The sequence below is a fragment of the Calypte anna genome, chromosome 2 (assembly GCF_003957555.1).
Source record: "Calypte anna isolate BGI_N300 chromosome 2, bCalAnn1_v1.p, whole genome shotgun sequence".
NCBI lineage: Eukaryota > Metazoa > Chordata > Aves > Apodiformes > Trochilidae > Calypte > Calypte anna.
In genome coordinates, this window is record NC_044245.1 from 116,793,867 (window position 1) to 116,821,498 (window position 27,632).

At 41.4% G+C, this 27,632-nt stretch overlaps 1 protein-coding gene across 1 annotated transcript in view; it reads left to right on the plus strand.

Annotated features, from left to right (window-relative positions):
* The first annotated feature begins 14,872 nt into the window (after positions 1-14,872).
* Positions 14,873-27,632, plus strand: part of LOC103535680 (serine/threonine-protein kinase Sgk3) — a 61,446-nt gene continuing 48,686 nt past the window's right edge. The window contains exon 1 of the mRNA XM_030445633.1: positions 14,873-15,016. The gene's annotated coding sequence lies outside the window, so the exon portion shown is untranslated. The remainder of the gene's footprint in view (positions 15,017-27,632) is intronic.

Genomic DNA, 27,632 nt, shown 5'->3' on the forward strand with positions numbered 1-27,632 from the left:
AAATGTATGTATTCCACAGTGCAATCTTTTCTCCAGTCTTTCATAACCTGGGGGAGGTTTGAATAAGAAAGGTTGAAAATTATGAGACAGATTTTCATCCTTGCCTACTACTAATTCTGGTTTTATGTGTATGGCACTAAGGGAGCAGCATCACCAGCTCTGTAATCTGGGCCAATGTGCCTTGTACTTGGAGATAAACCAGCACTCTGTGCCCATTCATTCTTAAGTCTTCATAAGTAGTGGGAACACAGTAAAAATGCAAACAGGGAAGCCTCTGTCCTCTGTGAAACTGTGGCAGCCACTGAGAATGGGCACCATTCCGGGCATAGGATGGTGACAATCCCGTGCTAATCCAGCCTGCGCTTTGAAGCAATGTCAAAGAATTTTTCTGTAACATCATCAGTGTCTGGAGCAATCTATTTCTTCACATATGGGAAATAAACACTTCTATCATTGTTTAATCATACTTTGTGTTAAATGGTAGGTAGCACCCTGGTGAAATAATTAGCTTTTGTTATCAAAGATGACAGAAATTTTGATGCTTTTGTTTGCTTCTCTAGCCCTGTTTTTTTATGGAAACACTTGATAAACTATGACTGTAAAGTCAAAGCCATTTCTCCTTCCCATTCCATACATTAATTTCACTGATAAATGATATTCAACACAGGAATCTATCTTTTATAGTGACTTGACCCTAACTAACACAATTGCTTCAGGTGAATGACATTTTTAAGTATTCCAGCTATATGGAAACTTATCATCATGACTGATCGCCCAAGCGATTTCTGCAACAATGAGCTTTTCATCACAGTGTCTTAGACAAAAATGACACTTCTCAGGTGAGCTAATAGCTTATGCAAATTAGATGCATATTTACTTACAAGCTTTATATGCTGTATCTGGCTAACAGGATCAAGGAGTTCTGTCCTGTATCACTGAATACACATCATGCAAGTGACTAAAACTTTAAGCAGCCTTAAAGAAAAAATCAGGAAAAAAAGTGTCTCTGCTGTTAGTAGATACCCTGCAGAAATATAACAATGAGTCCTACCAGAGATCACAGCAAGAACCACAAGCACTGTGAACAGCAACATCACAGTCAAGAAAGCAGTATTACTTTCAAACCCACCACTTACTTGAAGATCGTACTGATTACAAATTTAAGTCTCTTTATGTCTCAGAAAAATTATTAACTGCCAAAACCAGGCTATATCTGCACTGATGCTACTTTGTTGATGAGAACTGAGCAGTGCCAGGCAAAGTACCAGTCATTCATTTCTGGTTCAGGATGCAAACTCTAAAATTTTGTTTGATCTTCACCAAGTCTATTCCCTCTCTTTCTTGTTATTCACCCTCAGGAAATGGGTCATTCCCGAGTGAAAGCAATTATTTCTCAGAGGGACTTGTCTCTTTGGGAGAGCAAGGACAGAAGCTTCCAGCTAAAGAGAAGCAAGAGGCTTGTGGGGTGTGCCAGAGAACAGATCATAATAAACTAGAAGATGCTCTGTTTTGTCAGAAAGTGAAAGTCATTATCAGCCTCTAGCTACAACTCAGTGTGATGTCCATACCATGCCTTATGGAGAAAGGTTATCTAGAAGTCTGGTGTTACCTTAATTAAATCCCTGGCAGAGCTGATCCTGCCAAGCCTGCAAGACTCACAGTTCTGCCTAATCTGGCCCTAAAAGCTCTCTCTATTTCATCCTTAAGGTTGAGAAAGAGAGAGAAAATGCATGTGAGTTAGAGGGAAGGTGGCAATACCATCACAATCCACAATGAAGTCAACATTTTCCTGCTTAGATATGACACCCTTGTGTCTAAAAAGCAGGAGTGAGCCTCTGATTGGAGAATGATATCATTCTTACTTACGTACTTACGATATTATAAGTACTCTTAGTAGTACCAGCTATCTACAAGGAGTAAACAACAGTATGTGCTTCACCACACTCAGCAGCTTCAAGTCCCATGCAGTGTGAGCTCTTCTGTTTATCACTCAAGTTTCCACTCACTTCCAAACTGCTGCTGAGCTGTGTGTGTTTTGCTGCCCTTCCCTGGAGCTGGTGCTACTAACAGCCCGAGCAGCATCCATCATGCTTGCTGCAGGATGCCACAGGGGGGTTGGTCATCAGCCTTCTCATATCCTTGTCCTCAGAGGCAGTGTGGAGCCCAGCACAGTGTTCTGGAAGGACAGGAATCACCACTGAGCAAATTCAGTTCAGCTTTCATAAGCCTTTGGGTTAATTAATAGGTGATGGTGGTTAGAAAACAGCATCTGGATTATTTTGAGGACCTGGACTGGTAGTTCTTGCCCTAGATATGTCCAACTGAATAACTTCCATATCCTCCTACTACTGCCTTCCAATGAGCTGCTCTTTTCCTTCAGTGCTTTCATGGAGTCAGAGATTGAACTGCTGCCCTTGCAACATATTCTGCCCCTCACACAACCAATAGATTCAATTTGTTGCCAATTATGTCATTCCAACACCAGACCAAATCTGGGCTGCTAAAAATTTGGTATGTGAGTTAGCAAAACATAAGGACATTACTGAGACAACATGAAAAGGGAAATACTCTGCAGAGGTTCTAATATTAATTACAATTATCCAAACAACCTGATCAAAGGCTTTGCTGCTGCAAAGTCTAAGTTCCCAATGTTTGTTCTGGTACATTAAGAACATTAAGAACAGCTTTACAGCTGACTCCCATGCAGGGCCAATCTTGGCATCCAAGACAAGGTGCTCAGTGGGGACACTGTTGTCTGATTTACCTGTTGTCTGATTATGCTTTCCTTTTATTTCTTGGCTCAAAATCTATTTCCAAGGCCCTACCTTGCAAGCAAATTAAATTGATCTCACATGCAAACACCCCTACAAAATTAAGTCCTCACATTTTTTATTCTGAATATCTCTCTGAGGGTAGATGCCAGCACAACTGGCAAACAAAATGGATTAATCAGGACTGTCACTGTTCAGCAACTGTTGATAGAAAATCAATCTTGAGAGTGGTAGACCATTAAAAAAGAGGAGAATATAAGTGTTATTAGTTTAGATGTATAACCTGATTATATGGAAGTCTCGAAGGCAATTACTGGGAATATTTATCTGCTTTCAATAGTGCTCTGCCAAACACAAATTGAAGGAATGGCACCATCACATTACGCTAAAAGATAAATGCCTCAAAATAAAATAGGCTGAGCAATTAACACGCTCACTGCTGTATTGATTTCCATGTTCACAGTGTATGCACAGTCACTGATCTTGGCAACTGTTACAAGGTTTACTTAAATCTGCTTGACATTCATTGTATTTAATCATCCCGGTTCACTGGCTGGTCCTTAGTGAAATTCTTTCTTCAAATACCTAGTTTGTTAGTGAAGAATGAGGAGCCATTTGCAATACAGAACAATTCCCAAGTCAAGGATGTAAACAGGTGACTAAGACATTGAATGATTCTAACAGAAAATGTGGAAGAGTTATGCCTGGATGATGATTGTACTTAAATTTGGAAGTATTTGGCAGGTTGAGATCCTGTATTTTCCAGAGCTGAAGACATAGGAGAGAACCTGGCACACAAATATGAAATGGTAGAAACTGATCAGGTGGCTGAGAAAAAAGAAAAACAAAGTCCCTTTGAACTCGGATTGTCTCCTGAGGGTTGTGGCTAAGATGTTATTATAGTTCAAATACAAACTAGATGAACCCTTCAAACTGGTTTCATGTCCTTTAGCAACTGAACATAATACCCCATCTTCCTAAACTTCACACCCTTACAGTAGCCAGCTGTTATAATAGTTTTTAGTTTTCTGATAGCTCAAAAGGCTATTGGTCCTTTATCTATCTGTAAAGGTCTAAATTACAGCTCTCGTGTGCATTAATCCATTGATAACTAAACCTAACATCCTTCCAGCAAGTAGGATTTACACCACACTTCTGTGTCCTGGTTGAGATAACTCAGTATTGAAATAAGTGAAAAGATATTTTGCAAAAACAAATAAACAGGGCCCTATTACTGGGCAGGAATTGCTTTGAGGAAAAGCTTTTCCTCAAATCTGACATAAAACCATTTGCAGTAACAATGAAGATTTATAATCTATTAAAAAAAAAAAAAAAAAAAAAAAAAAAGTTTGGGTTTTTGCCTCTGAGAAGCCTCCACTTCTAGCCATAAACTTCTATCAAGGAAAATGCATAAAGTTACTGTCAGTAACTCCGCCCTTCTTCAGTTTTCCTAGAAAAACATGAAGAAAACCCCTCAGATTGCTCTTGGAGATGCTGCCATTTTTGGTCTGTATGGATCAAAATATGGATGGTGTTTACCACACTTCTGGTTGAAATACCACTGTCCTGGTTGAAATAACTCAGTATTGAAATAAGTGAAAAGATATTTTGCAAAAATAAATAAAGAGGGCCCTATTACTGGGCAGGAATTGCTTTGAGGAAAAGCTTTTCCTCAAATCTGACATAAAACCATTTGCAGTAACAAGATTTATAATCTATTAAAAAAAAAAGTTTCTTTGTTTGGGTTTTTGCCTCTGAGAAGTCTCCACTTCTAGCCATAAACTCATTAATTTCTATCAAGGAAAATGCATAAAGTTACTGTCAAAAGTAACTTTTTAAAGTAACTCCGCCCTTCTTCAGTTTTACTAGGAAAACATGAAGAAAACCCCTCAGATTGCTCCTGGAGACGCTGCCATTTTCGGTCTGTATGGATCAAAATATGGATGGTGTTTACCTCTGTAAAGAACAACAATGCTGCTAGTCCGAGTCCAGGACTCCATTCCATGAATGCCGTGGGACAGTGTCACTGGCTTCTCCTGTGTCACCTTGCTGCGTTCAGCCCTGGCAGCAGGTGTCAGCAGCAGCTCACCCAGTCAGCCTCCTCACTCAGCCCAGGGACTGAACACGCTGCAGGGATGATTCAGTAGCCCTATGAGGCACAAGTTCTTTGCCACTCTATTTGCCTCTTATCTGGCAAATCAAATAAAGAAAAACAGAGGGTGCAGCTGCTGAACATCCTAGATGATTGTACGCTACCAAGCAAATAATCAGGATATTTGCTTGTGGACTAAGATTCCATTGATTCTGGCATTGCAAGCATGACAGGGCAGCTCAGAAGACATTTGCTGATACAGAAGATTGTGTGGAGAAGAACAGTGGGAAACAGTGTTTTGCACATCGAGACTGTAGCAAGACGAACCTCTTTTAGGGAACGGCGCTTCAAGGTCCAACCAGGTGTTCCAGCAGACTCACAAATAGTGCTCTGAGCCTAGAGCCCTCAGGGTTGACCAGCCTGGATCGGTGCTGTTGCTCCAAGAGCAACTGAGCTCTCTGCTGGCTTGTTCAGGACTGAGCTGAGCCTCTGAGTTTGAGCCTCACCTTTTATTGGCCCCCTAATCCTGTTCATGCGCAGTTGGGGCCCACCCTAATCAGGCACAGGCGGGCTTGACACAAGCTCATGCTCACTACCTGGCAATTAGTGGCACTTGGTTGCCTCATTTCACTACAAAAGACCATGAGTACCTGTTCTGAGGTCCAAAATTCCTGAGAATGTCTGCTTAAACAACTGCAACCAAATGGGGTTGAAGGGAAAGCAGAGGAAAGATCCCACCACTGTGATATGGCTTCAAGACTGTAGAGCACTACATAAGGAAGATTCAGGGGATATAATTTTAAGGGGAGGATTTAAAATAAAATCATACTAAGTCCTACATTGCCACCAAGTTCACTGCTCGGATTGATACCTTACTGAGAAATTGGTACAGTGGGGGAAACCTGGCTAAAACAGGTAGAAAGTCTGAGAGATGTAAGATACCCTATATGGATGGCTTTCTAGATTGAAATCCGAGCTGAGTTCACATCCATCTGAGTGAACAAAAGTAGCAAGCAAGTTGCACAGCTGTTCATGAAATGACAGGAGAGATAAAGGAAGACAATGGACTTCAATAAGACATCTTTGAAACACTCCCCATTGCTGAATAAGATTTCATGGGAAGAAAGTAAAAATAAAAAATAATTCCAATAGAATCTGGGGTTACACGTGTTCAAAGTATCCTGATCCATGGAATAGTAACATGCAGAAAAATCAGCTTGGTTAAGCAATATTGACCCCAGAATTCAAAAAGAACCATTTATATTTAAATAAATATATATATATATAAAATTTAAAAACATTAAACAGAGAGCAGTCCTGTCAGAAAAATCCAAGTATGCCAAAGCAGAAAGTAGGGCAAAATTCAGGGGATATAAGGAGGGCATTCTGCAAATGCATTATTATTAGCAGGAATGGTTGAGGTGGCCAGCCCAATATGATAATCCATCTTCTCTCACTAAGAGCAGACTTCATACAGGGGAGGAGTGATAGCTGTCTTATCTTGGCATTCATGAGTCTCTGTATCCTCTCACATTGCACCCTACAATCAAGCTAGCAGAAAATGTGCTGATCAGATACTGTTGTGCTAGATAGAAAAGCCAAGATTATAGCATCCTTATGTAACAATAGGATACACAGAGCAGCTGGTCACTACCAAACTGCAGAAACATACTAAAATGAGGTTACGCAGGCATCTGTCCTCAGTCTGTTCATTAATTACATGCAAGATTTTACTTACTCAATTTGTGGGAAACACTAAATTGTGGGAAAGAGTTGCAAGCACTTTGAGGGAGAAATTTATGGTTAAAAATTATCTTGACAAGCCAGTGAAATAAACAGGATTAGAAATCAGCATATATTATACTTTATTCCCACCTATAATCACAGAAAAAAAAAGCAGTAAATTTATTTGAAACATTCTTCAGAATGGCTCAGGGCATACAGTGAATCAGACTGATTGAGTCAGTCATGTCATATTGTTATTAAAAAGCAAAGCCTTTTAAAGGATTCAGAGCAGGAGTGTCACTAGTAAAACAAAAGGATCAACATGGCAACTTGCAGCAGGCAAAGTGTATGCTGGTACTTCATTTCAAGTAGCATGTGAATCAACAGTGTAAAGTCCAAGATAGATTAACAAAAAACAATCATAGTCTAGAAAACAAAAAGACACGAAAGAAAGAATGGATGTAAGCATTCAAGAGCTGGGGAACTGAGGCTGGTATCACATGCAGTCTGGGAATAAGAGTTGAGATCTTAGTAAAGAAAGATGATACAAAATTTAGAGGATATGAAAAAAAAATGCCAGAGATTATGTTGCTTCATGATAAGTAGCCTGCTTTACTCCCAACACTTTCCTGTCTTTCTGTTTGTGTCTATGACCAATTCCTCCCCCCTTCTGATAGTTTTGTTCCTCTCCTGTTCACAGCGGGAGCAGCTCAAGGTGAACTGAGAAATTTGGGGGAATGTTCTTGAGAAAGACAAACAAAACCATGCTGACTGTGTTGAAAATTAGAAAAAAGCAAAGTGAGAAACTGAGAAAAAGAGACTGAGAGCTTACCTTCTTAGCAGGGCTGATATTTTCATCTAGTTTTTTAGTAACCTACAGATCAAAGAATATTTGTCAGAAACCATTACACCTCCCAGGAACCTCATCTCCTCCAAAGGACTTCAGTAGCTCTCTGACACACTCCTTACCATGAAGGAAAAATGAATTAAAGTACTGGGGGATTAAAGAGATTCAGTGAATCAGTGGAACGAGAAAGACATTCATGTGGGACCCCTGGTATGGGGAGACAACATAAGCAACATAACCCCAGCTCCACAGAAAGGGAGACCCAGCAATCCTTCTTCCTTGTTCCACAATGCCAGATCCCTGGAAGACAGCCTCAGGCAGATGTTTTTACTACAGCTGTCTGAATAAGATAGAGAAGAAACTAGAGGTTATATAACAGCACCCAAAACTTTGCCTTTCAAGTGTAGGTGTAGGGAGAGGCAGTGGATAGTTTCCCCAAGTTAACTCTTTAGAAACAAACAGGATCTGAAAATATTCTGAAGTGGAGAACATGGCATTTTAACCACTGGTTTAATATTGCCTTAGATAAACAGCGTGCCTCAGTCTTTTCCCAGGACTCCAGACACTTCCCTTTTGTGAGCAGCCACCTCCCTCCATGTGTGCAAAAGGATTTCTCGTGAACTGCCAGCAGTTCCCACTGGCAAAGAAGCTGCCTCAGATGCAGACAGCTACAAGTGCTGGAAAAATGCTCCACTGAGAGCAGATCCATGTACCTGTTGGTTTGCGTATCTGGGACACTCCCTCTGCTCTTCCTGATGGAGCTCTGGAAGAGTAGATTACAAAACAGATGGGTTTAGAGTGGAGTCAGAGTGTTACAGACCTCAGGGCAGTAAGTTTGAGAATGTTAGTAACGTGGGTATCTCTTCTTGACTTGTCCAGTTCAGTTATCCTGTACACTGTATTTCACTATGCTTAATTCTATGTGCAAGTTTATAACAAACAAGCAAATAAAACCAAACAAAAAGCCAAACAACCCCCCCCAAAAAATCCCCACAAGACTAACCAACCAAAAAAAGTAACTTCAGGTCTTTCCCATTTTACCCAACAGAAGAGGTTTCATCAGTTTCCTTAATCTGTTTTCACCTCTATTGCATTACAGTGCAGAAAAGTTCATGGAACAGTAAAGATGAAAAAAGATGGCAGTGAAGATGAGAAAGCAGAACAACAAATCTGAAGGAAACAAAAAAGGCTATTTTAATTTTTAAGTTGTTCTCTCACTATCAGCACAGTTGAAAAAAGTGCATATGTTAATGAAGAGTGAACACTAAGTAACAGCACTTCTGATTTACACATAAATAAAAATGCCTTTATGCATATAAACTTTTTTAAGCCCTTCACTTAAAATCTGGTAACATAGCTTCCTTATAGCCTTTTACTCTTGACAACTTAAAGGACTTATTCTCCTCTTTTAAAGACTTTAGGCCCCAGCTGCTATATTAAGACAAATAAGAACACCTCCTTTAATTTGTGGTAGGTTTTGAGATTTTCTTTCTGGAAAAACTGTTGCCTCATCTTCGGTACTTCCTGGTAACACGTGGGAAACACATGAGGCAGGGACTTTCTTGTTCCCCAAAATGGCAACCATAGCTGGAATGAAAATGAAAAGAGAGAAGAAAACCCCATTTCGCTAAATAAATGTGTTCTAAGAGGGACTTCTTCTTATACTGAAACTTCCACAAATTAACTCAAATTTAACTTCTTGGAAACTTTTCACTGTTATATCACATGATGTATTTTTTTCCTATACCAATAAAATGTAATCCCAAATCCCTTTTCTAAATCTATTTTAAGAAGCAAAAGTTGATTTAGAGGTTTGCTTAGGGCCTCTGATTTATAATCCATGTAATAATTATGTGTTGCAGTGAGTAAGATGACAATACGTCCTCCCATGTTTTCTGTTTTATCCTTTGTTTCCTGTTTCTAGATAAAATAATTATATAGCACCCTTGTAATACACACCATAACGCCATTTGTCCCTGTGTCTTTTTGTAGAGAAATACCTTCTAATTCTTGGGTGGATGTATGAAAAATGTTATTTAGTATATTTTAAAGTTTTGTTATTTTAATATAAGTTTATTACAGATTCAAATAACATACTGTCTTCCATTATTTCAGTTAATTATGCTTGCAGAGGTTGATTGTTAGAAGCTGCAACCAATGTCACTGGTGTTTCATAGGACAAACAGATCCTAGCAACAAGGATCCTGAATGTAAAAAATGGGCTCTGCTTTGTATGCAAAATTTAAACAGGCTTGTGGCATGAATGAATGAACCTTACAGTGCATCCAGTAACAAAACTGAAGGGCAGTGAACTTCTGGTCTAATCAGTTTGGCACTTTATAGAGAACTTATTTAAATGTTTAATGGTAGCATAAGAGGCCACAGCAGTTGGGTAAAAAGATATGATAATAGAGTAATAAATTTACTTTTTGGAAGGAGGCAGAGAAAATGAAGTGTGTTTACTAGCTTCCTAGACAGAAGATCCCATGGCTATTTTCTTACCTCTCACCCATTCAGGAAAAGAACTGTACCTAGTGAGTAGAAAATGCTTCTAGTTAGAGGCTAAGTAACAGTCCTTCCATGTCCTGAAATACCACCCACAAACTTGGCAGTACCTTCTTCCTACTCAGTGTGCCAGTATTCAGTTTGTTTTGGAATTAAACTGGTAATGACCATTATTTAATAACAACTAAGATTTGGAAATATGTCTCTGTTTACACTTGGGAGGTGGGCAGCTCACCTGAATATCCATCTTCAGTGGGCCCAAATTCTGCAAAACCTGATCTATATTTACCTATGGCACTGAGGAGTACAAACTGAAGTATGAAACTCAAAGCATCCAGTGGTGTAGGAAATATAACCTAGTGAAAACAACTAGGATGGTGGTTATGAGAGGGTGACCTCCGTTCTTCTTTCCCTGTTCTGATCTGGGTGTTAATACAAAAGCCTAATGGCAAAGCTTTGGAGAAGATGGTTTTTCCTTGGAGACACAATGTGAGTTAAATAGACAAATCACCACATATGATTTAGCAACCAAGTTCCAGAACTTAAAGAAAGCATTAAGGTTCCTTTTTATTTAATATTTTAAGTGCTTTAGTCCATGTTTCAAATGTTCAATAAAACATGCAAGTATTATACTACCTTACTTAAGGAAAGTAAATTCAATATCTGTACCTTGGGAAGCTCTATGCTTAACAAAATTCTGAGTAGTCAGCTATCCCCCTGAAGACAAGCAATCATTCCTTCAGGGACCAAGCTCTGAAAAGAAATGGGAATTTGTGTGCCTGAAGATAGGAACCTCTTCATGAACATGGATTTAGTGGCAGATGAATGCCATGTCACAGCAAGCCTTCCTCATGGTACGTAATCATTGATCTATTTCCTTGATGTAATAACAGTATATGTGGGGGATCTAACTGGCTTGAGCATGTACTGTCAGGTCTGCAGAACAGACAGCCCTAGGTAAAAGATTACCTCACATAACCTTCTGCTCCCTACTTTAAAATTTTATTACATTTTTTTTTATTCCATTTTTCCTTATGTTTTGCTCTATTTCTTTTCTCCCTACTGTGTTTCATGGCCTATAGTGCTAGAAAGCTTGCTACCAGCCTACATCAGCTAATGATCCCTTTGTCTTTGCAATTTTCCCTTCTAAGGTGCAGTCAGCACTATTATGCAACTTCTTGATGCAGGAGGAGACAGAAGCTGGATGTATGGAGGCAGAGTTGCTATGGGGAAAGAAGTGCAAACGGAAGAAAGATGGAAACATGCAAATCTATGAAGAGAAAGAGAATTCAAGGAAGAATAGGAAGAAGGCAGAAGTAATAGTGACCTCTCAATAGATGTTTCCCCCTCTTCATTCGATCACTCACAATAATGTGGATAAATCTTCTCCACAGCTACTCAGTTACTACACAAAAAGACCTCAGTCTGTGGACCAGACTGCTGATGTTGACAGAGTTTTGTTATGCTTTAAAAGCCGTATGTCAACATCACCTGTTTTTTCCCCATTTTCTCTTTCTGTGTTGCTGGTGCTTCTAGGTGAGCTATTCATTGACCTGTGTGCAGTTAAACATATATATTAACCTGTCTGCAAGGATAAGGGTAAGAAAAGAAAACAAACGATGGAACAAATGAGGCAGAACTATCAGCTTTGTTTGGTCAGCAGCAGGATTGAGACCCACCTTTTAAAGATTTCCTAGGTTTAGTGCTTCCTATTGTGGATGATGGAACTTGGGGACCTTGAGCATGTAGTTCTGTCCTCACAGTGGAATACCAGAGCAAAAGGCAAACATGCTGTTCTTACAGGGCAGTTAGGATGGGAGAAAAGAAAAGGCTGATGGTAGTGGCAAATAATGTTTTTCCTTGTTGCTTTTTTTTTTTTTTTTTTTTTCCTAAAGGGGATTTCATCTTAGGTGAAATCTGCTTATATTGAAGTGGGGTAGTTAATATTCTCACTGATACTTATGTCTTGTGCTGTGGCTGTACAGGAGTGCAGTAGCCTGAAGAGCCACAGGAGAGTCTCTGGTGCAGAGAACTGAACTTGGAAAGAATGTGAATTTACCCAGGGGCTGGCTCCACCACCACAGCAATGTCTTGAAGGGGTCAGGGCTGTGTCTGCAGGTTGTGGTCCAGACTGAAAACTTTTCTGCAGTCTGTTAGCAAGGCAACCCATCGCTTGCAGGAGGACCATGTCTTTCTCAAGCCACCCAGTTTGGGTCAAACTGCATGTAAAGTAGGAAAAATGGATTGTATCAGGTCAAATAAACATTTGTGTTGTTAAAAAAAAAAAAGGATTAGAAGAGATCTTGAGTGGTCCAGCCTCCTCACTGATAAAAGCTGTTGCTTATGGCTCAGCTCTCCTTTTGTTTTTCTACTACCTCTGTGCTCTTTTTTAAGCAGCAGGAAAGAGTTGCATAATATTGTGGGGTTTATTTAAAGTGGATTCATACATGAATACCTTGTTAAAGCTTTGGAAGTGGAATTTCTGGTGCCAGTATGAGATCAGCACCAACAAAACTAGGTACTTTACCCAGTGTTTAAGTACAAGAACCTTGTGATGATACATCAGGTTATAGGCTACTCTGGAGCTGAACTGCTTTTTTCTTGGGGGGGAAGGGGAAAATAACATTTTGTGTTTGGTTTTGGGTTTGCCCTGATGCAGGAGAAAATTTTAAAAGACTTTTTCTTCAGTCAGGTTCTTTGTGAGAGAAGGGAAAGAACAGATACATCCATTCTTAATTCTCATCTCTACCACTTTAATCCAATGCAGAAATAGTGCTCTCATACTGCAAGATTCATTCCTGAAAATTTAGGCCTTACACAAAAAGTTTAGTGGTGTTAATCAAACACTTTCTTCCAGGTACATAAAACAGCAAGAAGCTTTCTTGTCACCTTTAAGTACTACTTATGCATAATAGGAGTGAATCTCCCAAATGGATCAAACTGCATAACCTTTTTTTCCTGGAGACTTGCCTTTTGGAAGCTGTCCTGGAAACAAGTTTTCTGTGACTGTATTCCAAACAATTACAGGGGAAAGATGGATCAAGGACACCTATAAGGATGTAATGTTAAATGTATGAAAGACTTATGAGAAACAGAAGGTTATGATGATAATGAAATGTACTTCAGCTTTCTATGATGTTATCTAAATGATCTGGCAATTTTCTAAGTTTGTATTTGGACCATTGGCACGGCTTTAAGGATGCTGCCAGACACAAAATGTTCAACACAACAGCAGTTTCTGTAGCAGCTTGAGTGTGCAATTCTAACAAGTGGAGGTAGGCTAAAGAAAAGACTGAGACCAGAATTACAGGTGCAGTCAAATGACTGGGCCTAATTAAGGGGTTAAAACAGAATTCCTATTAAAAATGTGTTATCAAAACCCTTAAATAAAGAGAGTAAAAGAGGAAGCTTGCATGAAATCATACCATCTGTGCAAGAACTGCTTATTCCTATCTTTCCTCAAAGATGTGGCTTTTAGCTGTACCTTTTAGTCTCACTCCTGTGTTTAATTAGAAGGAGGGAAGAAAGAAATTATCCAAACTGTGATGCAGGGGTATTGTAATGTAGTGATCATTGTTTTAAGATATATTTCAGGACACCAGATTAACTATACCAGACCATCAGACTGAGCTGTTTGACTACGATTCACTTTTGCTCATAAAATAGTCTTTGTTTTCTTTGCACGTCAGGATGCAAGAGCAGTTGCCTTTCTGTGTGGCTTCTTGCCTTCCTCTTTTTGCCATTCAAGAATTACACCTGAGCCCTGGCTGTGCTCAGAACAACCTCCCTCACCTCACATCCCGTCTTCGAGGCCTTCCTGAAATTCTCCTTATCTTGTTAAGCTTCCAGGTTGGTACGATCTTCCTAGGTGTGCCACGTAGGAACCTCACCCTGCCATGTTCCAAACCATGAATCCGATAGAGGGAAATGTTTTAAGGCAAGATTGTGCAAATGAAGGGTGGGGTGGTTTTCTTCTGTGTTGCATCCATCCTGTGGTAACATGCGGAGAAGAAAGTGCAGTGGGAAGCACGGAAGAAGCAGCCAGAAAACAGACAACAAATGTTGCTCATGACAAACTGATAACTCTATTTTTACCACATCCTGCTGTGAGAAATGGGCACTGAAAGTGACTATTGAAGAAAGGAAAAATCACACCTAGAAGGCAGAATGGGGAGAGAGTGCTTCTGCATCCTGGCTTATGTCTTCGGTGTCTCTTTCCTCCATCCAGCCCGATTAATTCCGTTTTGCTGGCCAGCTCAGTGAAATCCTGGCATCGAAATGCATCTCCGTTTGCTGTCCCAGGGCAGGCAGCTTCAAGGTTGACGCAGCGACCCCGCACCCCTGCAAGCTGTGCGTGTCTGGCTGACGAGGAGTAACTCGTCGTGAGTCCCTGCGAGGGGCCAGCACCGCGGGCGCTGCTCCAGGGCACCACCACCGCGCCCGAGGTGTAGCGTCTGCTGCCCGACTTGGAGTTGAGGGAGAACGCGCCGCCCGGGATTACCCTCCGGTTTAACTGGAGGCCGGAGGAACCAGGGAATCCCTGCCTCGAACCCCCGCGTTTTCCAGCTCTGCAGGCAGCCGGCGCAGCTCTGCCCGTGCCTCTCCCTCAAGCAGCTGCAGCCTCGGGGCCCTCCCGGGAGCGAACCGGGGGCAGGCCGATAGGAGCCGGGAGGCGGAGCGGGCCAGGGCCGCCGCCACTCGCCGCGAGTCCCCGCCTGACCCCGCGGCGGGGCCGCTCCTCGCCGCCCGGGGGGGCGCTGGTAGGCGCGGGCCGGCGGCTGGGGAGGTGCGGGCGGCTGCCACAGCGACGGCGGCCCCGACACCGGCAGCGACTCCATCTGCGCCAGCGAGGCGGGGGGAGCGGCGGTGGCCCGTGGCCGCCCCGTCCCCGCGGCGGGCGGGGGCCCGTGAGCTCGGGGTTGCGGCGGGAGGAGCGCGGCTGACGCGGCAGGGAAGGCAAAGGCGGCAGCGCGGGCCACGCTGGGGAGGAGGAAGAGGCCACTCGAGAGAGCGGACGGACCGACGGACCGACGGCCTCCTCCGCAGCCGGCGGGAGGGAGGGAGGCAGGCAGGCAGGTACGGGCAGCCCGGCGGGCCAGGTGCTGGGGGCCGCTCGCAGCCGGCGGGCACTCGGGCGGTGTAAAGCGGGTCCGTCCGGGTCTGTGGAGCTTCACCGGCCGGGGTGGGGCTCGGGACATGGGGCTGTGCTGCCTCCTTTTTGTTGCAGCCCGGCAGCGCACGGGTGCTTTCCGTGCACCTCCAGTGGCTCCTGCGTGGAGCGTGTCCGGTGTGCCCCCCGCACCCCGAGCCTCCTGCGGGGCGGGGGGGACTGAAACCCGGCAGGAGAAGGCTGCTCCGTGTGGGCGGGCGGCTCCGGTTGCAGGGATCGAGTTACGAACCGGGGGTAAAGTGCTCGCAGATGGATAAACAAACAAACATGTAGAAACTTGTGCTTTTTTCCTTTTATTTTCTTTTTTTCTTTTTTGCCGTTTTGGTTTTGTTTCCCGTGGGTATAGTTTTAAATATTGTATTTGCAAAGTCATTCTGCGTTTCTCATTCTCCTCTCGTCTTTTTCTTTTATTCCCACCTCTCTTCAGCAACGCTGCTTGCGCCTGCTAGCATACTTGCACTAATGTTTTTATGTATCTGTGTAGTTTTACATATTACACTTTATTTTGCATACATGGCTGTGTCTGAGAGGGTTTGATTTCTGTGTTGCAACTGTGGACACCACGCAGTCCCATTTCAGTTCCACTATTTAGTTCCACATAGACGGTGATGCTAAAATGGAAACAGACATTGAAGAGGTAAGAGATGGCTTGGGATTTGCACTGAGAGTTTGGTTTGTGCATCGGGAAGGAACAGCCCTTAAGACAGCTTGGGTCTGCAGTCTCTTTCTAGTGGTCTCTGTGCCAGAGAGGCAAGGGCTGGAATTGCCTCTTCACCCGTTCACAATGATAGAAGGTTGAAGGCAGGGAGAAAATGAAAATGTTTTCTTCTCCTGTTTACAGAGTTTCAAAATATCTGCACTTTCTGCTCAGATCTTTTACAGGGAAGGTAAAATTCTGATGCAGAGTTGAAGGATTTGCATTTGGGGGGAGAATTAGTGGAGCTTGAAAGTGTGTTCCACAGCATTTACCTGCGTGACTTTGTTTTTGCAGGACATCTTTGGCTCAGTTCTTTCTTAAGCATTGGTCAGCACACTGTCTTCCCCTTGCTGAGACTCAGGTGCTCCTGCAGAGCTGCTTTTGTTTGAATGCAGCCAAGCTCTTTACCTTATTTTGGGAAGTGTATGAAGAGCAGCAATATGCACTAGTTGGCAGCAAAAAGTAGTTTTCACTCTCTGTATTTCTCTCTAGGAAGTGTTAGAGCCTCTTTGTTATTGCTCTGGCCATTGAAATAGCATTTAAATTTATATTGGACACTCAAAATAGATGCTGACAGCCCTTGCATTTAATTTCTTTCATGCTAATCTAATAAATTCAGTATCTATTGTTATCTCAAAAGAGGATTAAATATTTCCTGAGGGGAAGGAGAGTTACAGGGGCTAGTGTATACATGGGCGGTACCTAGAGTACTGCAAGACTTGGCATTCATGGTTCTGTTCTCAGGGGATCTTTCTGGTAATCAACAGCTGAGAGGAGTTGTTGCTTTTTAGGATTTCTCTGTACGTTTTAATTTCTAAGGATATTCTTATAAGCCTGACAAAGCTGGATGTCTTGTTTAACAGAGGTCCGAAGAACTTACGGGGGGCATTAGCTGAGTGGTTCCACGAACACTCTGCTTATAAAATAATGTATTGCAGGGAGCTGGTACTTCAAGTTTTAAGATGTGGGCACTTTAAAATTACTAGTCTGTTCATTTTTTTACTTGTTTAAAGTTAATCCACAAGTAGGTGGATAATTTGACTGTAATGGCTTGTGTTTAAAATAGCGATTGCTGCTTTTTAATATGCAGAATTGTTTCAGCCTAGCTAGCTGCAAGCCTCCAAAGCTGATTTGACCCAGCAACAAGGTATTTCAATAGGGTATGCTGAGAGCCAAAAATAAAGTATATTTAATAAAATGTCACAGGTATTAGCAAATAAAAATAGATGGAAAGCAACTCTTGTCTCCCCTGGGATCTAGGGTTTATGATGGAAATCATCTGTCATTTTATAATGCGGTGCATGCTAATTGCAGGTTCATGTTAATCATCACTGTATAAGAGGGTATGTCAAATCTCATTTTCCATCCCATCCACATGGGATAAGCTTCTAATAAGCCGTGATCCTTTAGCCGCATCCCCACATCAGCTCTCTCCTGGATTGTCCTTCCTGTATCCCAAATAATTTTCCAGATGATTTTAGTTTTATAATTTGCATGCAAGTACTAGGGCATTTCTGTCCTACGGACACCAGCCATTTTATACACAAATGCCCAGAATTTCTGCATGTAAATAGAGATCAGATGACACATATTTGTAGTCATAAATGAATATTTATTTTTGGCTGTCTAATTTGTCACTTTGAAAAGTGTTAATTTTTAAGGAGTGGGCACATCCTGAAAGGAAAGTCACTCTTGGTTGTCTTTGTTAGTTCATCATTGGATGCTTATAAGTCATTGATTACTTATACTGCTATGAATAATTTCTTTCTGTAAACCGAGGGACAAGAAACTGGCTTAAGTGATCTATGTATTTACATAGACTGAGCTGTAGTAAAGCAATATGTTGGTTTTATTTGAAGTTAGCATTTCAAGTGCTTATATTGACGGATTCATTTTATTCAAGTTTAAATAGTATATGTATGCTAAAATAACCTGCAAAGCAAACAAAGTAGAACTGCAGTGCTTCAGCATACTGTGAGAACATTTTAATATGTGCTAATCAGGTTCCTTCTTGAATTCCTAATTCTCAAACTGGATTTATCCCCACAAGTCTTCCAAGCTACCTAACATAGTGTCTGACTGACTCTGAAAGTGTCTTAAATGTACTGAATCTCCCTCTTTAAGCAGAAAGTTTTTAAGCGCCTTATCTAGAGCTGCTGTAGCTGAGCATCAGAGCCCTGAAGAGATCAAGAAACTGGGACACCTGGCAAACACCCTGTAAACACAGATGCTGATAGGATTGGTTGTCTCCTGAAATGCAGTTTTATGGGCCAGAAGAGGAGCCAGTGCTCACCTTTCCCTGAGAGCTGTTGCTGGTGGGACTTGTCTAAAGAGTTGACTGTGTTCTCAGAGTTGAAACCTGGGCTTCTGGTCCCCGCACCCTGGGTATCCTGTCACTACATGCCCTTGTAAAAAAGTCCCTCCCCAGCTTTCCTGTGGGCCCCTCAAGGTACTGGAAGGCACTGTAAGCTCTCCCTAGAGCCTTCTCCAGGCTGACCAACCCCAAATCTCTAAGCCTGTCCTCACAGGAGAGGTGCTCTCATCCTCTGATCATCTCATGGTCCTCCTCTGGGCTCACTCCATCAGCTCCATGTCCTTCTTGTGTTGGGGGCTCCAGAACTGTAGATGAGGTGATGCAGCTGGTTGCCCAAGGCTTTCATGGAGGAGCACCAGCAGGAACCTGACTCTGCTGCTGCAGTTTGTTCCCCTGGGAGGTGGGCTGGGATCTAGTGCTTGGTTGTTTATGATGAGACTATTATCAGAGGTGGGAACTTCTAAAACATCCTCCGTGTTTCAGAGGGGAGCAACACTTGGTTGATTGCCCTAGGAGAAAAAACTAGGCCTAGAAGAATGGGCTCTGGGCTCTGTAGTAGATGATGACATCTGTTTGTAGACTTGGCTTAGGAGCTGAAGCCCTGAGGCTGAAATGGAGAGAGTCCAGTGTTTCCTACCAGAAACCTCCATTACCAGTGCAGAAATCTCCATTCCAGGCCACCTCTCTCTCGGTGTATCTGTGAAGCAGTAAGTGCCAGCCTGGTAGTTTTGTATCGTGCAAATGTTCAGTTCTTGTCATGAATGATCTGTTCCCTAAGTCAGGGAGTCTATAACCTGACCTGTAGCTCTATTCCTTCTGCCTTTCTCTGTGCCGAGAGTTGTCTTCCCTAACCTTTAGTGAAGGAAGAAGTAAGGTTGTATCTTCACACAATCTTTTCACTTGGTTCCATCAGAACCCTGCAAGCATTATCTGACAACGATTCCTCATTCTGTCACAAGTGAAAAATTTACTTTGCTTCTACAGTGTTTCTTTGTTCTAGGGAAGGAAAGCACCTGGTTGGGAGGGGTGTGGATAAGCAAGACTGGTGTCTAAATTTATTTGAAAGCTCCTTTATTCGAAGAGACATCTCATCTTATTTTTGGCAGTTGTTTGAGACTCTGAGGGTGACTGGCAAGCTCCTAGTGGTAAATGTCTTGCCAAATGCTATTGCAAAATCCTGCCACTGCAGAAGTTGCATAACTTTAAAGACTAGTCAACTTCTCTTCAAGTAACCCAAAGGGGTACCAACTTCTGATGCTTTGCCTCCATTGGGAAGCAACACTGGCACATTTTCAGCTGCTTCTGAAGTACCCGCATGCTGCTTTGCTCTTATAGTTGATTTTTCTTCATCAGTACTTCTGCATCTCTTGTTCATTGCTGTGAAATTACTGACAAAACAGAACTATTTAAAACTTTAATTGCAAAGTATTTTGCAGCAGACATCAGACCAAGAAAAGCTTTGCCTCTGGTTCTGAACTCAGTGCTAACTGCAGAGATCTGCACTGTTCCATGGTGTTATACCTCATATTTGAGTATTTATTGAGCAGCTGTAGAATTGGAATAACTCCCAAGTATTTATATTAATCTAATTAATAGAGGATACAAAATCTGATATCTAAATATGGGCCGTGTGTGGGTCAGTTTTAGAGGTCTCATAACTTTCCTTTATTGCTATTAAAATCAGGCTCCAATGGGAAACACAGCTCTTATTTTTCAGAAACTATCTTGGTGGCTATTTCAGGGCTTGGCACCATTAATCTTTGCTCAAACTGATATTTTAATGAGAAATTGTGTTCGGGGGACTTGTGAGCATTATTGTCTTGCATATAACATTGCATTCAGTGACATTTCCGGATTCAGCTCAGAATATATGCTGAAGGGATAAGTGCTGTCTAGGTAGGGCTCAGTGTCTTAAATCATGCAGTTACTCAGGTTGGAAGGAATCTTGCGGTGTGTTGAGTGTAACCTCCTGCTCAAAACAGGGTTAACCCTGAGTTCAGACAGGGTTGCTCAGGGTTTTGTCTAGCTAGGTTTTGAAGACCTCCAAAGACAGAGGCTCCACAGCCTTTCTGGATAACCTGTCCTAGCTGTCAGCTATGCTCATAGTGATTTCTCTTCTCATGCAATGCACTGCAAGCAAAAAGTTTGTCTCTGTCTTCTCAGTAACCTTCCCAAAGGCATTGGGAGTTTGCTGTTATGTCCCTGTGAAGCCTTCTCTTCTCAAGGCTGAGAGAGTCCAGTCATATCCCCATCATCTAAAGAACAGGCTGAAGCCCTCGACTTGTCCATCTGCTGACCTCTTCCATGCCCTGTGTAAGTCCTGTTTAAGTGCAGGGATGTTGGACATACCTATTTAAATGTAAATGTATTCAGTCCACAGGGCTCTGACAAAACAGCTGACTGTTTGGATTATGATAGTTAAGGTTCATACTTTTTTTGGGGTGGGGGGAAGGTCATCAATCCCTAAAATATGTTTCATACTAAGTTTAGTAAACAAGTCAGGCCTGAGCATTCAAAAAATTAATACTTTTACTTAAATGCTGTATAATTTTCAGTTTGTGGTATGTGTTTTGCCTTAATGTTGGGAAGAGCGTGGAACAGGGCTAGGGGGTAATTAAAGAAAAAAATAACTTCTCTACTCCCTTTGGATGGGATGCAAATGCATAAAGTCTATGAGTTTGGAATACTACCAAGAGCTACAAAATGGAAAAAATTTAGAACAGTTCAAAAATAAAAGCTACTTGGCAAAAGTACCCAGACTGTCAAATGCTTGAAGACAAGTGCATCAGAGAGCTGGGAGACTTCTTCCTTACTGCAGTGGTAATGGTGCATCTTGATGACATTATAGGAAAAAATAGGAAAATAAAAAAGCTATATTTTCATTAATAGTAAATAAAAAGAGCATGTAGCATTAAAGACCATATAGCAGTGTTTTATGAGAGGTAAGAAGTGGAACAGAAGGGGGTTATCTAGTGTTACAGTAGGTACTGACAACCTAGAATCCAAGTCGCCCCTGATTTCTCCCCCCTTCATTTCATTCATTTCATTTAAGTAATAAATTTAATGGTATTAATCTAATCTGGTACTCACAGTACATTTCTTATAAATATTTAGCTTGATCAAAATCAGAATGCCTTGTAAGAGCAATTCAGACTGTCATAGAAATACTTAAGCAGGATTTCAGTAGTAAAACATCTAAATTTCACCCTCAGGCCTTGGTTAAAGAGTATCTGTTGTCTTTGGAATTGTTTGGTCTCTTTTCTGCCATCGTTCTGTGTTCAGAGCCCTGATTGAAAACATATGGGGTTTCTCTGTTGGGGACCACAAAAGTGTCCCTTGGTAGTGTCCCTTAAAAAAACATGTGATATTTGCAGCAGTGACAGGAAACCTGAGCAATTACTTTACTCTGGCAAGAGAGTGTGGCCAGTGTGCTCCAAAATTTTCGACTGTTCCAGTCTAAAGTGTACGTATCAAGAACAAACTGTGCTGTTTCCAGTGAGGCTTTACATCTTGTCTATGTGTCCACACACATTAAATGTAACTCTAAAGGCATATGCCAGATAGATTGGTTTAATTTAGCTTTTCTTCAGAATTTTGCAGAGGTTGGCTGCTTCTTTGGTGTTCTTTTCATGTTAACTAATACGTTATGTGGTGGATGAATAGGATTCTTTATAGAATTATCTAAAACCAGGCACTGATTTGTTTGAAAACAAAGGGTTTCTTTAGAGCTAAGTTTAAGCTGGCATTGCCATGAATCCTAGAATTATTCTACATTTAAATGAGAGAACAGTGATGCGCTTGTACTTGGGCTTTGAACAGCACAGAGCTGTTGACCAGAGACTCGGACACTGCTGAGCAAATCTTTCTAGGTTCACTTGCCAAAGTTTTCAAGCCCACTTCTCTCTCCTTAGGCAGATAATGAAAAGCAAAGTTAAAAAGTATGCTACAAGTTCCATTAGTCAGACTTTTTGGAGGTATGCATAATTGTTCTGCAGCACGTGATCAAAAAAATCTATAAAACAGTGAGTGCTCTGTAGCAATCTGAACTCCTACTTTTCCCTGTTTTGGTTTGGGGTGTGTGGAATATAGTACATAGCAGCTGAACAATACTCCTCTTGTTTATAAAAAAATCTTGGGAAGAAGGGGTGAGAAAGAAGAAAATATTTACAGTAGCTTTCTACCCAATTAAAATCAGAAGGCAGACTGAAAAGGAAAGAATTTATCTATTGCCCAAGCCACTTAAATGTAAGTTTTGCTGCTTGGATGTTAATTTACACATCCAAGGCAATGTAAATGTAAAATAGGAGTTTGATTTAAGCTCATCAGTTCAGATGACCTTCAAGCTTATGATTCATTTGGTTTTGGATATGGCATCTCGTATTTAAATACAGCTTATGTGAACTGAGAGAGGCTATTAGAAATTTGTAAACCACCTCTAATGTTAAACTGGTGGAGTATTTGTGTGTAAATAATTTTCCTGTTTTGCAAACATAGTTCTGCAACATGAGCTGGCTAGGATCCTTGGTTAAGATATTCTTGTGTTTGATGCCCTTGGCTATTTTTCCCACTGTTTAATTATCTGGAAATAAATCCAGAATTCTATAGCTTCTCTCATGTATTAAAAGGTATCTAAAATTTCTGTTCAAACATTTTATAGTATTTGTTGATATTTGTTGAGGTTGTTTGGGGCTTTTTGCCCCAAGTTTCATATGTGTTTATAAAGAATTAAAATAGAAATTAAAAAAAAAATTAAAGAATTAAAAGATTTAAAAATTAAAGAATTAAAGTAGAATTAAAATAGAAGGATGAATCTCGTAACACCTACAGGGTTTTTTACTCAGATATTAACTGTAAGCCTGTCAATATGCACAAAAATCACTTTGCTGTTTTATGTAGAAGCATCACTTGAAGTGACCTGAAAGAAATTTTATCATCAACCACCGAGTCAAAGCCCAGATAATTATTCAGGGAACCATGTTAGATGTGTGATGTGTACAAAGTAATAAATAAAACAGTCCCTGACAAGGAATCCAAAGGTGCCAAATATTTCAGAAGCTACAGAGCAATGGCCTCATAAGGCACAGAGGGCGCAGGCCTTCCATCCCAGAATCTAAACAGGCATGTGGACACACAGACATGTGCACAGTGTGGCCCTTATTTAGGAAAGGAAAGTTGCATAATGAAATAAAGATATGTTGATAAGAAAGCAGGAACTGGCAATGAGAAACTGGAACTTGTCTTGGTTATGGCTTAATGACTCTGCAGCTGGAAAAGATGGATTGCTTGGGTGCTTGGCCTTTTGTTTTGCTTCTGCTGTTTTAATTTTAAATGATACAGAAAGACTCTAGGTGTATGTTTTCAAGGATGGGATAGGAAAGGGAGAAAAAGAGGGAGAGGAAGGAAGGAAGGAAGGAAGGAAGGAAGGAAGGAAGGAAGGAAGGAAGGAAGGAAGGAAGGAAGGAAGGAAGGAAGGAAGGAAGGAAGGAAGGAAGGAAGGAAGGAAGGAAGGAAGGAAGGAAGGAAGGAAGGAAGGAAGGAAGGAAGGAAGGAAGGAAGGAAGGAAGGAAGGAAGGAAGGAAGGAAGGAAGGAAGGAAGGAAGGAAGGAAGGAAGGAAGGAAGGAAGGAAGGGAAAGGGAGGGAAAAGGAGGGAAAGGGAAAGGAAGGAAACCCAGATTATTAGCAATTTTATTTTAAAGCAGATGAAGTTGTTAAATTAAAACATTGTGACGGTTTCTTACAGTTTATTTGCAGACCTACAACAGACGTCTTTATGTCACATCAGATGTCAGCTAAAATGGTCAACATGCTGTCTCAAAATACCCAGTGTCAGTTGCCTATACATTTAGTGCTGTCACTCTAGTCATGCTTGTTGCTGCAAAGTATTTATATCTATCTATCTATCTGTCTATCTGTCTATCCATCTATCCATCAGTTGAGGTAAGCAGTGTGGTCTGCTGAAGCTGATCTGTGCTGCCTTTCTTCCTGCCATATAGATGCCCCTGTTAGACCCTGGGTTCCTCTGGTTTGGTTTAGGGTGAGCCTGTGTTATCATATTAGTTCAGCTCAGGATCCTGCTCTGGAAGTATGTCCCTCACCACGTTTTGGTTCAATTTACTGTGTCATCTTTGGAAAAATGAGCTGGATGCCTTTAAGATGAAGTCAGACTGGAAGATGTTCTGCAGGAGTGCTTTTAATACCTGCTGAACACAAGTGGGTGTTATGCCCCAGGCCTAGGCTAGAAATGCCTTGAAGGAAAACATAGAAAATTGTGGAATGCCAGCTTGAGTAAGGTGGATGCTGTGTCCTCAACATTAAGCATTTTTCTCTCTATTAATGTGCTTTTCTTGCACTGCATTACTTGCTAAGGTAGGCACTGGAACTAAAGCTACAGCAAGGGCAGATGCATACACCTGGAGTTTGCCTTTTCTCTTCAGGTGCATCCTCCTAAGTAGTTGATCGTGAAAGGGTAACACACCTCTGAAATCACTCCCCCTGCAAGAGACAGTCTATTTTCATATATTTTGTCTCCATTTCTTGTCTGTCACTTGACTTCCCTCAATGCTTCTCTCAGTGCTGTCAAGCCACTTTTCCTTCCCCTTCTTGTTTCCCACCATGTCTTTCCTAGAACACTGCTCCCAGCCATATGCTCTCAGTCTCAAGAGGTTATTTAACTGTCTCTGCCCCAAAGGTGCAGTCTGCGTTCTACAAAATGTTTGCCTCAGCTGTTTTGAAAGCTCTTTCTTTCCTGGTGGAATCTCTTCCAGTGCTTCACTACCCTTCCATTATATTTTTAACTGTTCTTGTCTCCCCTCTTCCAGTGTTTAACCTTAACCTTTTCTGTGCCCGTTGTAAGCTCATTAAGAGTTGTCCTATCCATACCAGTCTGAAGAGACAATTCCCTTCACTTTGTAGTAGTCTTCCAGTGTAACAACTATCACTGGTTTTTTTTTCATCTGTACTAACAATGAGCTTCTCCATCCCACCTCCCCATAAATCATACTTTTTAGGCTGCTTTGCACTCTCATTCCTGTTGCCTAGACTCTCTCTGTTGGTCCACATTTTTCCTAGGTATTCAGACATGAACAGAGTAAAGTAGAAAGATTTCTTTTGCATTCAGCAGATTATGCTTAGGCTTGCCGCTCCAATACTTTTTGTTAAATGTTATTTTTATATCCCATAGCAATGATTGTGTTTCTTACAGCAGCATGCTGTTAGTCTCTTGTGACCTGCTGCAGTCTGCTGCCTTCTTGTTTCCTATCCTGTGTTTCTGTATCTGATGTTTGCTGCCTGTGGGCAGTATCTTGTACATAACCCCTTACATTTCATTGTGTCCTTCCAGATCGCTACTCTGTCCTGACAATGATAGATTTAACCTTAATTTCTCACATCCTGAGCTAATACTGATTCTTCCTACATCACTGTTAAAGTATCTTCAGGCAGTTTCAAAGCCTTACTTAAGGGAAGATGTGACATCTGTGGTTTCTCTCCTACCTATCTGGAAGGCCTGTCAAAGGAAATTAGCTGTGTGATAGAACAAATCTCTTTTGGCTTCTAGTGCAGATTATCTTCCAGGTGCTGCTTATTAATTGTTCTGGATTGTTATCCCCAGGAATTTGAAGTTAAATTGGCTCACTGGGTCTCAGATATTCTTAGCTGTTGGTTTCTTGTTGCCTATGGTTTGTTATTACTGTTTGCAGTGTGTTTAACTGCCTACAGACTTTTGTCTGTTCCAGTGAAGGAAGTGCCCCAAAGTACATGCTGTTTAGGGGTGAACATAATAAATTGAGCAAGACTTTACCAGTTTGTCCACAAAATGGTTTTTTTACGTTTCTCTTTCCTCTTCTGTTTGCACTAACACTGCCAGCCCAATAAACTTAATGTGATTTTGGTGTTATTTTACTTGCAGCCCTCCCTATTCTGTACCCAATTAGAGATCAGTTTTAGCAAAGGAATTAATTTGATCTCTCTGGGGTTGGTGAGCAGTCTTCCAAACATTTGTGTATCAGCTGGGGGTTCTGCTGTTGCCGGACACAAATGTGTAAATAATGTTAGATGGCACTAAAGAATTAGGGCTGGGGTGCTCTTTAAAATTGTAAGACAGAAACTCTACAGTTTGTGTTCAGAAGATAACAACACGTATTCTGTGAGGTAACTTTTTGTTACTGTCTGATGTACTTTCCTTTCCCAGTAAATTTGGAAACCCCTAATAGATGCATGTGTGTGTATATATATATGTTTATGATTTTTTTTCTCTTACAAAATAAAATCTCCATTCTGGGAGGGAGGAGGTGTTTACAAAGTAAGGAGTGGGATTTCTGCATGTTTTTGTCTCCTCTCCCCAGACACTACAGGAAATAATGGGCTTTGCTTTCAACTTTCCAGGACATGCAGTAAAACAAGAGTTCATATTATTCCATGTAAATTAAACAACTAATCCTCACATCTTTCCTTTTTCATACTTCCACAACTCTAGCATCCACATAGGTCCCCACATTTATGTGAGATGTCCAAATTGTCTCTCTTTAGTGCTAGATTAATCTTTGATTTGTTCTCTTTTTGTCTCCCTTCACCTCTGGTCCTTTTGTTCGTCAATAGAAAGTCTGTCATTCCCATAAAAGTGTTAAGCTGATCTGGCTTAAAATGTGGTACAGCTTTAACTTTGCAAGTTCACAATGAATACAGTAAAATGTACATGAAAAGCTTTATTCAGCAACTATGCATGTAGGAATGCTGGAAACAGGAATCAGCAGTATAAACAGCCATCTTGCTCACTCTGACTTTAAAAACATTAAGTAAAAAAATGTTTTTGTCCTCAGTACTTCCTCATTTCTCATCTCAAAATAAGGCATTATTCTCGTGAGAATGACTAATAAGCAGTGCTTGAATTTTCTGATTTTGAAGATGCTTCTGAATCAACTAGTGGAGGCAAATAACTGAAGGACTGAAAAGACCCATAATTACCCTGACTTTACTTTAAGGGAGGTGTGTGGTGAGAACCCTTTGGCTGGACATTTGCCCACCACCCCTGGCTCCTTCAGGGAGGGGACCATGCCCTCAGTGCAGGCGTTCCCTGTTGTTCTGGTGTGCTACTGGTGGTGTGTAGGTAGGCATCAATTGGTGGCAAACGAAGGAAAAAAATGAGCAGCGTAGGCCTGGGAGAACCACAGTTACATAAAGGTGAACGATGAAACATTTCTGAAGTGGGTATTCTGAAGGGCTGTTACCACAGCACTTAATATAAATGAAAGGTACATTTGAATCGGAAGCAATTTGGTGTAGAAATCTGCTAGTGACTCATCCCAAAGCTGAGGGCAAACACCTAGTGTGGCACAGAGATTTTCAAGCACTTACACGGTAACTGCTTCAGACTGAAGTAAGATTTATCCAAGAGCGGAAGATATTAAGACCCCTCTCCAACATCACTCCTATGAGCATCCATTGGCATGGTGCATATTCCCGACTGGGTATCCTCATCTCTGTTGTGATTCCATCTGAACAAAGGTTGATTAT